At 48.4% G+C, this 12,498-nt stretch overlaps 1 protein-coding gene across 1 annotated transcript in view; it reads right to left on the minus strand.

Moving 5' to 3' along the window:
- LOC135050030 (nuclear envelope pore membrane protein POM 121-like) overlaps positions 1-12,498 on the minus strand; it is a 212,763-nt gene that overhangs the window by 130,416 nt on the left and 69,849 nt on the right. The window lies entirely within an intron of this gene.

Genomic DNA, 12,498 nt, shown 5'->3' on the forward strand with positions numbered 1-12,498 from the left:
GCTTCCAGAACGGGCAGGAATGTGAGGAGAGTTCTGCAGCACCGCCTGCCCAAACTGGGTATCCTCTTTGGCCAGGGTATCAAACTTGTAGAATTTTACAAAAGTGTTCTTCCCCGACCAGGTAGCAGCTCAGCACAGTTGCAAGGCCGAGACTCCACAGGCAGCCGTCCAAGAAGAGCCCACCGATCTTGAAGAGTGGGCATTGAGGGACATAGGAACAGGTAAGGCTTCCGACACACAGGCCTGTTGGATAGTAAGCCTAAGCCAACGAGCAATGGACTGCTTCGAAGCAGGACAACTCCTCCTTCTGCGCATCAGAGCGCAAAAAAGGAATCAGTCTTTCTGATCCGAGCCGTTCGCTTGACACAGATCTTCAAGGCTCGCACAGCATTCAATGCCTCCGGTGGTGCAGAAGCGTCAGAACCACAATATTTTGGTTCAGGTGGAAAGCAGAGACAACGTTCGGCAGGAACTGCTGCCTAGTCCTGAGCTCCGCTCTGTCCTCGTAAAAAAAACAAGGGGTAAATTTACTAAGGTGGAAGTTTTTTTAGAACTAGTGATGTTGCCCATAGCAACCAATCAGATTCCACTTGACATTTATCAAACTGCTTCTAGAAGATAATAGATAGAATTGGTTGTTATAGGCAACATCACCAGTTCTAAAAAAAACTTCCACCTTAGTAAATTTACCCCCAAGTATGGACTTTTACACGATAAGGCCACCAATTCTGAGACCCGTCTAGCAGAAGCCAGGGCTAGTAACATCACTGTCTTCCAAGTGAGGCACTTTTCTTCTACAGTCAGAGGTTCAAACCAGGAGGACTGTAGAAATTCCAACACTACATTCAAATCATAGGGTACCGTAGGCGGCACAAAAAAGAGGTTGCATGTGGAGTACCCCTTGCAAGAAGGTCTGAACTTCTGGCAAAACTGCCAATTTCTTCTGGAAGAAAATTGAGAGAGCTGAAATCTGGACCTTAATGGAACCCAGACGTAAGCCCTTACCCACACCAGCCTGTAAGAAACGTCACAAGTGGAACTCTGCAGGCGGATACGTGCGTTCCTCGCACCAAGAGATATCTTTTCCAGATATGATGGTGTTTTGACATCACAGGTTTCCTGGCCTTGAACCATGGTAGCAATAACCTTTTTGGAAAGGGCCTTGTGAGCTAGGATATTCCGCTCAAACTCCATGCCGTCAGACGAAGTTGCCGTAAGTCCGGGTAGACGAACGGTCCTTGTTGAAGAAGATCTCTTCTTAGTGGTAGAGGCCAAGGGTCTCCGACGGACATGTCCAGAAGATCTGCGTACCACACACTCTGAGACCAATCCGGCGCAATCAGAATTGCCTGGACTCCTTGATTTCTGATTCGCTTGAGCACCCTTGGGAGCAACGGAATTAGAGGAGACAGGTAGACCAACCGGTAAGGCCAAGGCAACAACAGTGCATCCACTGCCCTCGTCTGAGGGTCCCTGGTTCGTGAGCAATACCAGTGAAGCTTCTTGTCGAGTCGAGAAGCCATCATGTCTATTTGTGGGCAACTCCACCTGTTGATGATCTGCTGAAACACCTGATGTTTGAATCCCCACTCCCCCCGGTGGAGACCGTGACAACTCAGGAAGTCCACTTCCCAGTTGTCCACTCCCGGAATGAAGATTGCCGACATTGCTCTTGTATTTCTTTCCGCCCAGAGGAGTATCTCCGAGACCTCTTGCATGCAGGCTCCTCTTTTTGTCCCTCCTTGCCGATTGATGTACGCCACTTCTGTGGCGTTGTCCAACTGTACTTGGATCGCGTGCTCCTTGAGCAGAGGAGAAGCCTTAAGCAGAGCATTGTAGATCGCCCGAAGTTCCAGAATTTTAATCTTAAAGAGGGCTTTGTGGGCTGACCACCTGCCCTGGAATTGAGCACCTTGGGTGATAGCTCCCCATTCTCAGACTCGCATCCATCGTGAGGAGGATCCAATCCTGAATCCCTAAACTCCGGCATTCCAGGAGACTGGAGGACAGCAGCCACCACAGGAGGGAAATCCTGGCCTGAGGTGACAGCCATATCATCCGGTGAATCTGTAGATGTGAGCCGGACCACTTGCTCAGGAGATCCAATTGAAAGGTTTTGGCATGGAACCTCCCATATTGGATCGCCTCATATGAGGGGGATGCGGTCAAGATGCCGCCGGCCGGAATCCCGGCGGTCGAAATACCGACGCCGGAATCCCGACCGCCACAATCCCGAAATTCTCCCTCCGTGGGTGTCCACGACACCCATAGAGGGAGAATATAATAGTGTGCCGAGCGTAGCGAGGCACCGTGCCCGCAGCGTGGCGAGCCCGCAAGGGGCTGCGTTCCGCTCGCCACCCCTGTCGGGATTGTGTGGTCGGGATTTCAACCGCCGGGATTCCGGCCGGCGGCATTTAGTACTGATCCCATATGAGGCAACCATCTTCCCCAACAATCTTATGCAAAGATGGATGGATACTCGAGCAGGTCGGAGCACCATGCGGACCATCTCCTGAAGTGTTCTCACCTTGTCCTCCAGGAGGAACACCTTCTGGGCCACAGTATACAACATCATCCCCGGGAACAGGAGCCGCCGAGTTGGCTCCAGGTGGGACTTCTGTAAATTGAGAATCCACCCATGGTGTGACAGAAGTTGGATAGTGCGGTCGATATGGAGCAATAAAAGCTCCCTGGATCTTGCTTTTATCAGGAGACCACATTGACCCCATGAAACCGGAGCTGGAACATCATCTCCGCCATTACCTTTATGAATACCCTCGGAGCTGTGGACAGGCCGAAGGGTAGTGCCTGGAACTGGTAGTGATCGTCCAAGTAGGGCAAACCTCAGATAAGCCTGATGGAGGTGGCCAAATTGGAATAGGAAGGTAGGCATGTACTTGATATTCAAGGAAACCATTAATTCCTGTTCTTCCAGGCCCGCAATCAATGCTCGCAAGGATTCCATCTTGAACTTGAAAACCCTGAGATAAGGGTTCAATGACTTAAGATTCAAAATGGGCCTTAGCGAACCGTCCAGCTTCGGTATCACAAACAGGTTGGAGTAATAACTCTTTCCCCTTTGTTGTATTGGTACTGGAACAATGACATGTGACTGGACCAACTTTTGGATGGCCTGTTGCAATGTAACTTGTGTATCCTCCAAAACTAGTAACCTGGATTTGAAAAATCGTTGGGGAGGAGCACCGTCGAACTCCAGCTCGTAGCCCTGAGAAATGAGGTCCCTTACTCAATTATCCTGGCAGGAGCTTTTCCAGATTCGGCTGAAGTGACGCAGTCGAGCTCACACCTCGAGATTCCCTCGGGGTGGGTGGGCACCGTCATGCTGAGGCCTTAGTTGTATCAGAACTGTTGCTCTGTTCCAGAGAACCGGTGTTTGCAGGTCTTCTTGTCTTACCTCTGGTGCCTCTAGCCGCATTGGAGGCACCTCTGGCCCTAGAACAAAATCTGTTAGACCAAAAGGACTGAACAGATAGTACCGGGTAGGACCGTCTAGCCGGCGGGGCCCCAGAGGGGAGAAATGTGGATTTCCCTGCAGTAACTTTAGAAATCCACGTATCCAACTCAACCCCAAAGAGACTTTCCCTAGAAAAGGTGAGAGATTCCACACTGCGCTTGGACTCAGTGTCCGCTATCCATTTACGCAACCACAAGGCCCTGCACGCCAACACTGCCATGGCAGAGGTCCTAGTATTAATATTGCCCATCTCCTTGAGCGAGTCACACAGGACGCTTGCAGTGTCCTGAATGTGCTTCAGGAGAGTCACCGTAGTGACCCGAGGAGAGGCCCTCCTGAATTTGAGAAGCCCAGGTGTGAACCCGCTATGACCGGCCTTTGCGATACACCTGCTGCTGTGTAGATAGACTTTAGTGTAGTCTCTATTTTTCTGTCCCCGGGGTCCTTTATGGTAAAAGGAGCCCAGGGCAGGCAGCACCGCTGTTTTAGACAGTCAAGAGACTGATACATCAACCCCCAAGGGTTCTTCCCAGAATTTCCTACCTTCAGGAGCAAATGGGAAAATCTGCAAAAATCTTTTTGACACTTGGTATTTTTTCTCTGGATTTTTCCAGGCTAGCTTTAACAGGTCATCTAACTCTGCAGAATAAGGGAAAGGGACATTAGGCTTGTTCTGTGTAAAGAAAAACGACTGCTGTGACGCAGCATCCTCTAGAGTGAGTTTTAACATGTCCCGTATAGCCAGAATGAGGGGTTCAATACCCTGAGCAGAAGTGGAATCCCCACTAACGGGATCCAAGTCCTCTCCATCCTCCTGTATCTTATCCTCTGAATCAGAGAGTAGAGCAAGTAAACCACACTTTTGTGGTCCTGAGTGAGAGAGGGGGGCTGTGTAACATCTGCCCTGGCAGCTAAGTCTGCAACAGCCTGCTGTAGTTTTTTTGAACATTAGCAGTGAGTTGTGATGACATATCAGACATCATATTTTTAAGGGCCCCTAGCCAGGAAGGCTCGACCCTCTCCCCCAGCCCCCTAACAGAGTTGTAAAGATTGGCTGCATTGTTCACATGGAACAGAATCAGATGATAAGGGAGAACCTGGTGTGGCATACACTGCATAGCTTGTGTTTACCCATGTTCACAGTAAATCACATCAACATACACACAGACCGTAATACTTAGCAAGCCTGCCCCTACTGTATGCGAGAGGAGATATAGAGGGAAGAGACCAGCACACCCCAGTTACACAGACCCAGTTTTGCTGTCAGCTTATTATATCACAGTGAAAACCTATGAGTTCTGCCCTCATAGGTCACAGATTGTGTACAATAGCGGCTCTCCCCCTTTGCTACACCCTGTACCAGTTTTCCAGCGTGTCTTGAGTGTCAGGAGGAAAATGTGTGAGCCTGCTGCCAAAATGCAGCTGGTCCCGCACTGAGGTAGCTACCGCTAGCCTCCTCCCCCCCCCCCCCCGGAGCTACAGCATTTTTTATACTGGAAAGGGCTTCTAAAGTGTTTAAAAACGATCACATAAGTGCTAGTTTATGCTAAAACTAGCCAGTCTACACAGGGTGCTATAGCAGGGTCCCCCCAGGAGGGTCCCGTGTGCCTCCCCTGCGTGTCAGCTGCACTTTGAACCGGCAGTCCCCCCTAGCGGGGCCTCCGGTTCGTACTCCCCAATGTAGTCACTTTCAGGCTAGTGTTAGGGGTGTGCTGCGATTGCAACAGCTAAGGCGCAGTGCCCCGCTGAACAAACAACATCTCAGGTAGTGGTCCTGCAGCAGGAAAGCTGCTCAGACACCTCGCAAGGCCGGTGACCGCACCCCACCCCTAGCTCCCACGGTGCAGGTATGCTGTTGCCCAAACTGCATACCGAAAATAAAAGGATTAAAAGAAATTGAAGAAAACTCTCTGGAGCTGCAGAGATGTGCATCCTCTCCTGAGGAAACTTTTTTCTAAACTGCCTGTGGGAGGGAGCATAGAGGGGAGGAGCCAGCACACCCAGTGAATAAATTTAAAGTGCACCGGCTCCTTTGGACTCCATCTATATCCCATCGTACTAAGTCTCCCCAATATACCTTACGTATGCTAGAGAAATAAATGTGCAACGATGCAGTGGCCATGGCTTTTTTCTCTTTCAAGTTCCGTTGTGCTTCATATATAGATTCCGTTGCACACAGATAAACAAGTGTCGCATATCAAATGAATCAGCCCAGTCTTCTTGTGTGTCCTAGCCACATCGCACTGTGAATAAGACACACACAAAAAAAAAAAAAAGGGATACCAAATGCTAACTGAATTGCACTGGACCTATCCGCTCAATCATGACAGGTAACTCCCATTGTGTGGCATATTGAGGCTAGCTGTATGAGGACACATGTACTTTATTACAGTGTTTACAGGGCTATTCTGGGAACTACAACATGTAGCTAGTAATCTATACGCCTGACTACATATTTCCAATTTCTCTGGAAGCCCTCTCCCCTGCTTTAAGAACACTTCAGGGACTAGTCTCCACCTGAGTGCTCCAAAAACTATTGTACATACAGCCAAGGCTAAATGCCACCTACTAATGGTGAACTGCAGTCCCAGGTTATGTGGAGCACCATCACCAACCAGAGCTCTATACTATAACACGTTTATTTCAGATATACAGTAGTCTAATCACTGCAAATACTGATATTGTATAATTTTCTTTATTTTTTTTATAGCAGCTATTGAACATAACCCTGAATACAGTTAGACTGACACAATCCTTCATTAACACCAGTGGAACTGTGGCTAGGTTTCCCAGCTGAATGAATAAAGAGCAGTTATAGATTCCAACATCTGACACTATGCTATGATAAACCGTCAAACCAATCTCTATTTCTACCTCTGGCATACAATTACAGTCTGCTCTAATCACATTAAACAAGGACTCCCCATAGCTCCTCTGAAGAGTAGAAAAAATAAGATTTTAAATCTACCGGTAAATCTTTTTCTCGTAGTCCGTAGAGGATGCTGGGGACTACGTAAGGACCATGGGGATAGACGGACTCCGCAGGAGACATGGGCACTTTAAGACTTTAGGTCTGGGTGTGCACTGGCTCCTCCCTCTATGCCCCTCCTCCAGACCTCAGTTAGAGAAACTGTGCCCAGAGGAGACGGACAGTACGAGGAAAAGATTTTTGTTAATCCAAGGGCAAGATTCGTACCAGCCACACCAATCACACCGTATAACTTGTGATGTACTAACCAGCTAACAGTATGAAAACAAAATAGCATCAGTCCAAGACCGATGTAAACTAGAACATAACCCTTATGTAAACAAAACTATATACAAGTCTTGCAGGATTAGTCCGCACTTGGGACGGGCGCTCAGCATCCTCTACGGACTACGAGAAAAAGATTTACCTGTAGGTTTAAAATCTTATTTTCTCTAACGTCCTAGAGGATGCTGGGGACTCCGTAAGGACCATGGGGATTATACCAAAGCTCCCAAACGGCGGGAGAGTGCGGATGACTCTGCAGCACCGATTGAGCAAACAGGAGGTCCTCCTCAGCCAGGGTATCAAACTTATAAAACTTTGCAAAGGTGTTTGGACCCGACCAAGTAGGCGCTCGGCACAGCTGTAGTGCCGAGACCCCTCGGGCAGCCGCCCAAGACGAGCCCACCTTCCTAGTGGAATGGGCCTTGACCGATTTTGGTAACGGCAATCCTGCCGTAGAATGTGGCTGCTGAATCTTGTTACAGATCCAGCGAGCAATAGTCTGCTTTGTAGCAGGGCACCAACCTTGTTGGCTGCATACAGGACAAACAGTGCTTCTGTTTTTCTGACTCTAGCCGTTCTGGCCACGTAAATTTTCAAAGCCCTGACTACATTAAGGGACTCGGAATCCTCCAAATCACGTGTAGCCACAGGCACCACAATAGGTTGGTTCATATGAAAAGATGACACCACCATAGGCAAGGATTGAGGACGAGTCCTCAATTCCGCTCTATCCATATGGAAAACCAGATAGGGGCTTTTGTGAGACAAAGCCGCCAATTCTGACACTCGCCTAGCCGAGGCCAAGGTTAATAACATGACCACCTTCCAAGCGAGATATTTTAACTCCACCGTTTTAAGTGCTTCAAACCAATGCGACTTAAGGAAACTCAACACCAAGTTAAGGTCCCAAGGCACCACCGGAGGTATAAAAGGAGGCTGAATATGCAGCACTCCATTCACAGAAGTCTGTACTTCTGGAGAGAAGCCAATTCTTTTTGAAAGAAAATGGATAAGGCCAAAATCTGAACCTTAATAGAGCCTAATTTTAGGCCCAAATTCACTCCAGTTTGTAGGAAGTGAAGGAAACGGCCCAGATGGAATTCTTCCGTAGGAGCGTTCCTGGCCTCACACCAAGAAACATATTTTCGTCATATACGGTGATAATGTTTAGAAGTCACGTCCTTCCTAGCCTTTATCAGCGTAGGAATGACCTCATCCAGAATGCCTTTTTCCGCTAGGATCCGGCGTTCAACCGCCATGCCGTCAAACGCAGCCGCGGTAAGTCTTGGAACAGACAGGGCCCCTGTTGCAACAGGTCCCGTCTTAGAGGAAGAGGCCACGGATCTTCTATGAGCATTTCCAGTAGATCCGGATACCAGGTCCTTCGTGGCCAATCTGGAACAATGAGAATTGTCTGTACTCCTCTTTTCCTTATTATTCTCAACACCTTTGGAATGAGAGGAAGAGGAGGAAACACATAGACCGCCTGGAACACGCACGGTGTCACTAGGGCGTCTACAGCTACCGCCTGAGGGTCTTTTGATCTGGTGCAATACCTCTGCAGCTTTTTGTTGAGGTGGGATGCCATCATGTCTATCTGGGGCAGTCCCCACTGACTTGCAATCTGTGCGAAGACTTCCTGATGAAGTCCCCACTCTCCTGGATGCAGGTCGTGTCTGCTGAGAAAGTCTGCTTCCCAGTTGTCCACTCCCGGAATGAACACTGCTGACAGTGCGCGTACATGATTTTCCGCCCAGCGAAGAATCCTGGCGGCTTCCGCCATTGCCACTCTGCTCCTTGTGCCGCCTTGGCGGTTTACATGAGCCACCGCGGTGATGTTGTCTGACTGGATCAGAACTGGTCGGTCGCGCAGTAAGGTCTCCGCTTGACGTAGGGCGTTGTATATGGCCCTCAGTTCCAGGATGTTGATGTGAAGACAAGTCTCCTGACTTGACCAAAGACCTTGGAAGTTTCTTCCCTGCGTGACTGCTCCCCAACCTCGGAGGCTCGCGTCCGTGGTCACCAGGATCCAGTCCTGAATGCCGAATCTGCGGCCTTCTAGAAGGTGAGCACTCTGCAGCCACCACAGGAGAGATACCCTGGCTCTGGGGGACAGGGTGATCAACTGATGAATTTGTAGATGTGACCCGGACCACTTGTCCAATAGGTCCCATTGGAAAGTCCTCGCATGGAACCTGCCGAAAGGAAAGGCTTCGTATGATGCCACCATCTTTCCCAGGACTCGAGTGCAGTGATGCACTGACACCTGTTTTGGCTTCAATAAATTCCTGACTAGAGTCATGAGTTCCTGAGCTTTTTCTATCGGAAGATAAACCCTTTTCTGGTCTGTATCCAGAATCATGCCAAAGAAAGTCAGACGAGTCATAGGAACCAACTGCGACTTCGGGATATTGAGAAACCAGCCGTGTTGCTGTAACACCTTCAGTGAAAGTGATACGCTGTTCAGTAACTGCTCTCTTGATCTCGCTTTTATGAGGAGATCGTCCCAAGTACGGGATAATTGTGACACCTTGCTTGCGCAGGAGCACCATCATTTCCGCCATTACCTTGGTGAAAATCCTCAGGGCCGTGGAAAGCCCAAGCGGCAACGTCTGAAATTGGTAATGACAATCCTGTACCGCAAATCTCAGGTACGTCTGATGAGGTGGATAAATGGGAACATGAAGGTATGCATCCTTTATGTCCAGAGATACCATAAATTCCCCCCCTTCCAGGCTGGCGATGACCGCTCTTAGCGATTCCATCTTGAACTTGAACCTTTTCAAGTATAGGTTCAGGGATTTTAAATTTAAAATGGGTCTGACCGAACTGTCCGGTTTCGGGACCACAAATAGGGTTGAGTAATATCCCCTCCCTTGTTGAAGCAGGGGAACCTTGACCACCACCTGTTGAAGATACAATTTGTGAATTGCATTTAACACTATCTCCCTTTCCGGGGGAGAAGCTGGTAGGGCTGATTTGAAAAACCGGCGAGGAGGCACCTCTTCGAATTCCAGCTTTTAACCCTGGGAAACAATTTCTATTGCCCAGGGATCCAACTGTGAGTGAACCCAGATGTGGCTGAAAACTCGAAGAAGTGCCCCCACTGGGGCGGACTCCTGTAGCGGAGCCCCAGCGTCATGCGGTGGATTTTGTAGAGGCCGGGGAGGACTTCTGTTCCTGGGAACTAGCTGTGTTGTGCAGCTTTTTTCCTCTGCCCTTACCTCTGGCAAGAAAGGACGCACCTCGTACTTTGTTTCTTTGTGATCGAAAGGACTGCATTTGATAATGTGGCGCTTTCTTAGGCTGTGAGGGAATATAAGGTAGAAAATTTGATTTACCAGCTGTAGCTGTGGAGACCAGGTCCGAGAGACCTTCCCCAAACAATTCCTCACCCTTGTAAGGTAAAACCTCCATATGCCTCTTTGAGTCGGCATCACCTGTCCATTGCCGGGTCCATAGGACTCGTCTAGCCGAAATGGACATCGCGTTGATTCTAGAACCCAGTAGACTAATATCTCCTTCAGCATCTCTCATATATAAGACCGCATCTTTTATATGCCCTAGGGTCAATAAAATGGTATCCTTATCTAGGGTCTCAATATCCGCTGATAAGGTATCTGTCCTTGCTGCTACCGCGCTACAAACCCAGGCCAACGCAATCGCCGGTCTGAGTAAGGTACCAGAATGTGTGTAAATGGACTTCAAGATAACCTCCTGCTTGCGGTCAGCAGGATCCCTGAGGGTAGCCGTATCTTGGGATGGCAGCGCTACCTTTTTGGATAAGCGTGTTAATGCTTTGTCCACCTTAGGGGAGGATTCCCACCGTATCCTGTGCGTAGGCGGGAAAGGATACGCCATAAGAATCCTTTTGGGAATCTGCAGTTTTTTGTCTGGAGATTCCCAAGCTTTTTCACATAATTCGTTCAACTCATGTGAGGGGGGAAAGGTTACCTCAGGTTTCTTTCCCTTATACAAGTGTACCCTCGTGTCAGGGACAGGGGGTTCCTTTGTGATATGCAAAACATCTTTTATTGCAATGATCATATATCGAATACATTTAGCCACTTTTGGCTGTAACTTTGCATCATCGTAGTCGACACTGGAGTCAGAATCTGTGTCGGTATCTGTGTCTACAATTTGGGATAGTGGGCGCTTTTGAGACCCCGAAGGTCCCTGCGACATAGGGACAGACATGGGTTGACTCCCTGGCTGCTCCCTAGCTTCAGCTTTGTCTAATCTTTTGTGCAATAAATTTACATTAGCACTTAAAACCTTCCACATATCCATCCAGTCAGGTGTCAGCGTTGTCGACGGAGACACCACACTCATTTCTCTCCTCCTCCTCCCCCTTAAAGCCTACCTCAGACATGTCAACACACGCGTACCGACACACTGCACACTCAGGGAATCCTCTTATCTGAAGACCGTTCCCTCACAAGGCCCTTTGGAGAGACAGAGAGTATGCCAGCACACACCCAGCGCTATGTGACCCAGGAAAAAACACTATATAAATATATGTTTACCCAGTAGCGCTGTTTGTACATATATGGACGGCGGCGGGCTTCTGTCCCGCTAAAATATACAAAAAACTGGCGGGGCTCTTTATATATACAGTGCCCAGCTGTATATATACCTATTTTTGCCAGAAAGAGGTTTATATGCTGCCCAGGGCGCCCCCCCCTTGCGCCCTGCACCCTTACAGTGACTGCTGTGTGTGAGGTGTATGGGAGCAATGGCGCACAGCTTCACCGCACAGTGTGTACAGGGCTTTAGACTAGGACTGTGTGCGGCTTGTAGCATCACACAGCAATAATGCAAAGGCTGTGGGGGGGAGATTTCTCCGGCAACAAGTGACCATCCGCAGAGGGAAGGGGGTGCGTGGATGAGAGGACCCCCTGGTGCACTCCTGCCTCAGCAGAGACTGCCTGGCCCAGGGACAGTGCATGCCAGAACCCTATTACAAGTGGCCAGCACAGTCATGAATGGCAGACGCAAGTTCTCTCAATTTCCCATTTTTTTTTGTTTTTTTTTAAATGTATTACACTACCTGTATTCCCCTCTCTGCAATTTTTCTGGTTTGAGAGTGGTACTTAAGGACAAAGGCAAGGGGGAAAGAATATATAAAAAAGGAGAACACATGTGCGCAAGGACTGCACTTGCATAAACAGACATATAATAGGGTGGAATTCAATTGTTTGAAAAGTCGGTTGGGTGTCTGTCTATTAGATAGGAAAAAAAACAGACACCCAACTGACTTTTCAAACAATTGAATACCCCTCATATAATGTAAGGGGCATTGAGACATTCATAGTGGGAACCTGGGGGATTTTGCGACAAATATTTACTTGAAACAAGAATGATCTTCTCCCCATGGTCTCTTCTAACCATGATAAAGAGTGGTAAATGGCAAGCCAATCAGCTCCTGTCATTTCTCAAACACAGCCTGTGACATGAGAGTTAGGAAGCTGGTTGCCTGGTCATTTATCACTCTTTAGCCATCTCCACTTTATCTCTTGTTAAGACTTAATACATTTGGGCCAAGATTTGGTTTGACATTCTAAGGGAATACGCATTTGAAACTCCTCCACTTCACCTTTCTACAATGCACTGTACGACTGACAGCTACAATGAGCCACAGAACAGCCTTATTGCTTTCCTGTTCAAAGAAAGAATATCTGTTATTTTCCATGACACCTTGGTGAGCTGAAAAGATTAGTGCACATATGAACTAGTATTTACCTTAATGCACTTCTTACTCTGTAAGAAC

This window comes from Pseudophryne corroboree, chromosome 2 (genome assembly GCF_028390025.1).
Source record: "Pseudophryne corroboree isolate aPseCor3 chromosome 2, aPseCor3.hap2, whole genome shotgun sequence".
Taxonomy (NCBI): domain Eukaryota; kingdom Metazoa; phylum Chordata; class Amphibia; order Anura; family Myobatrachidae; genus Pseudophryne; species Pseudophryne corroboree.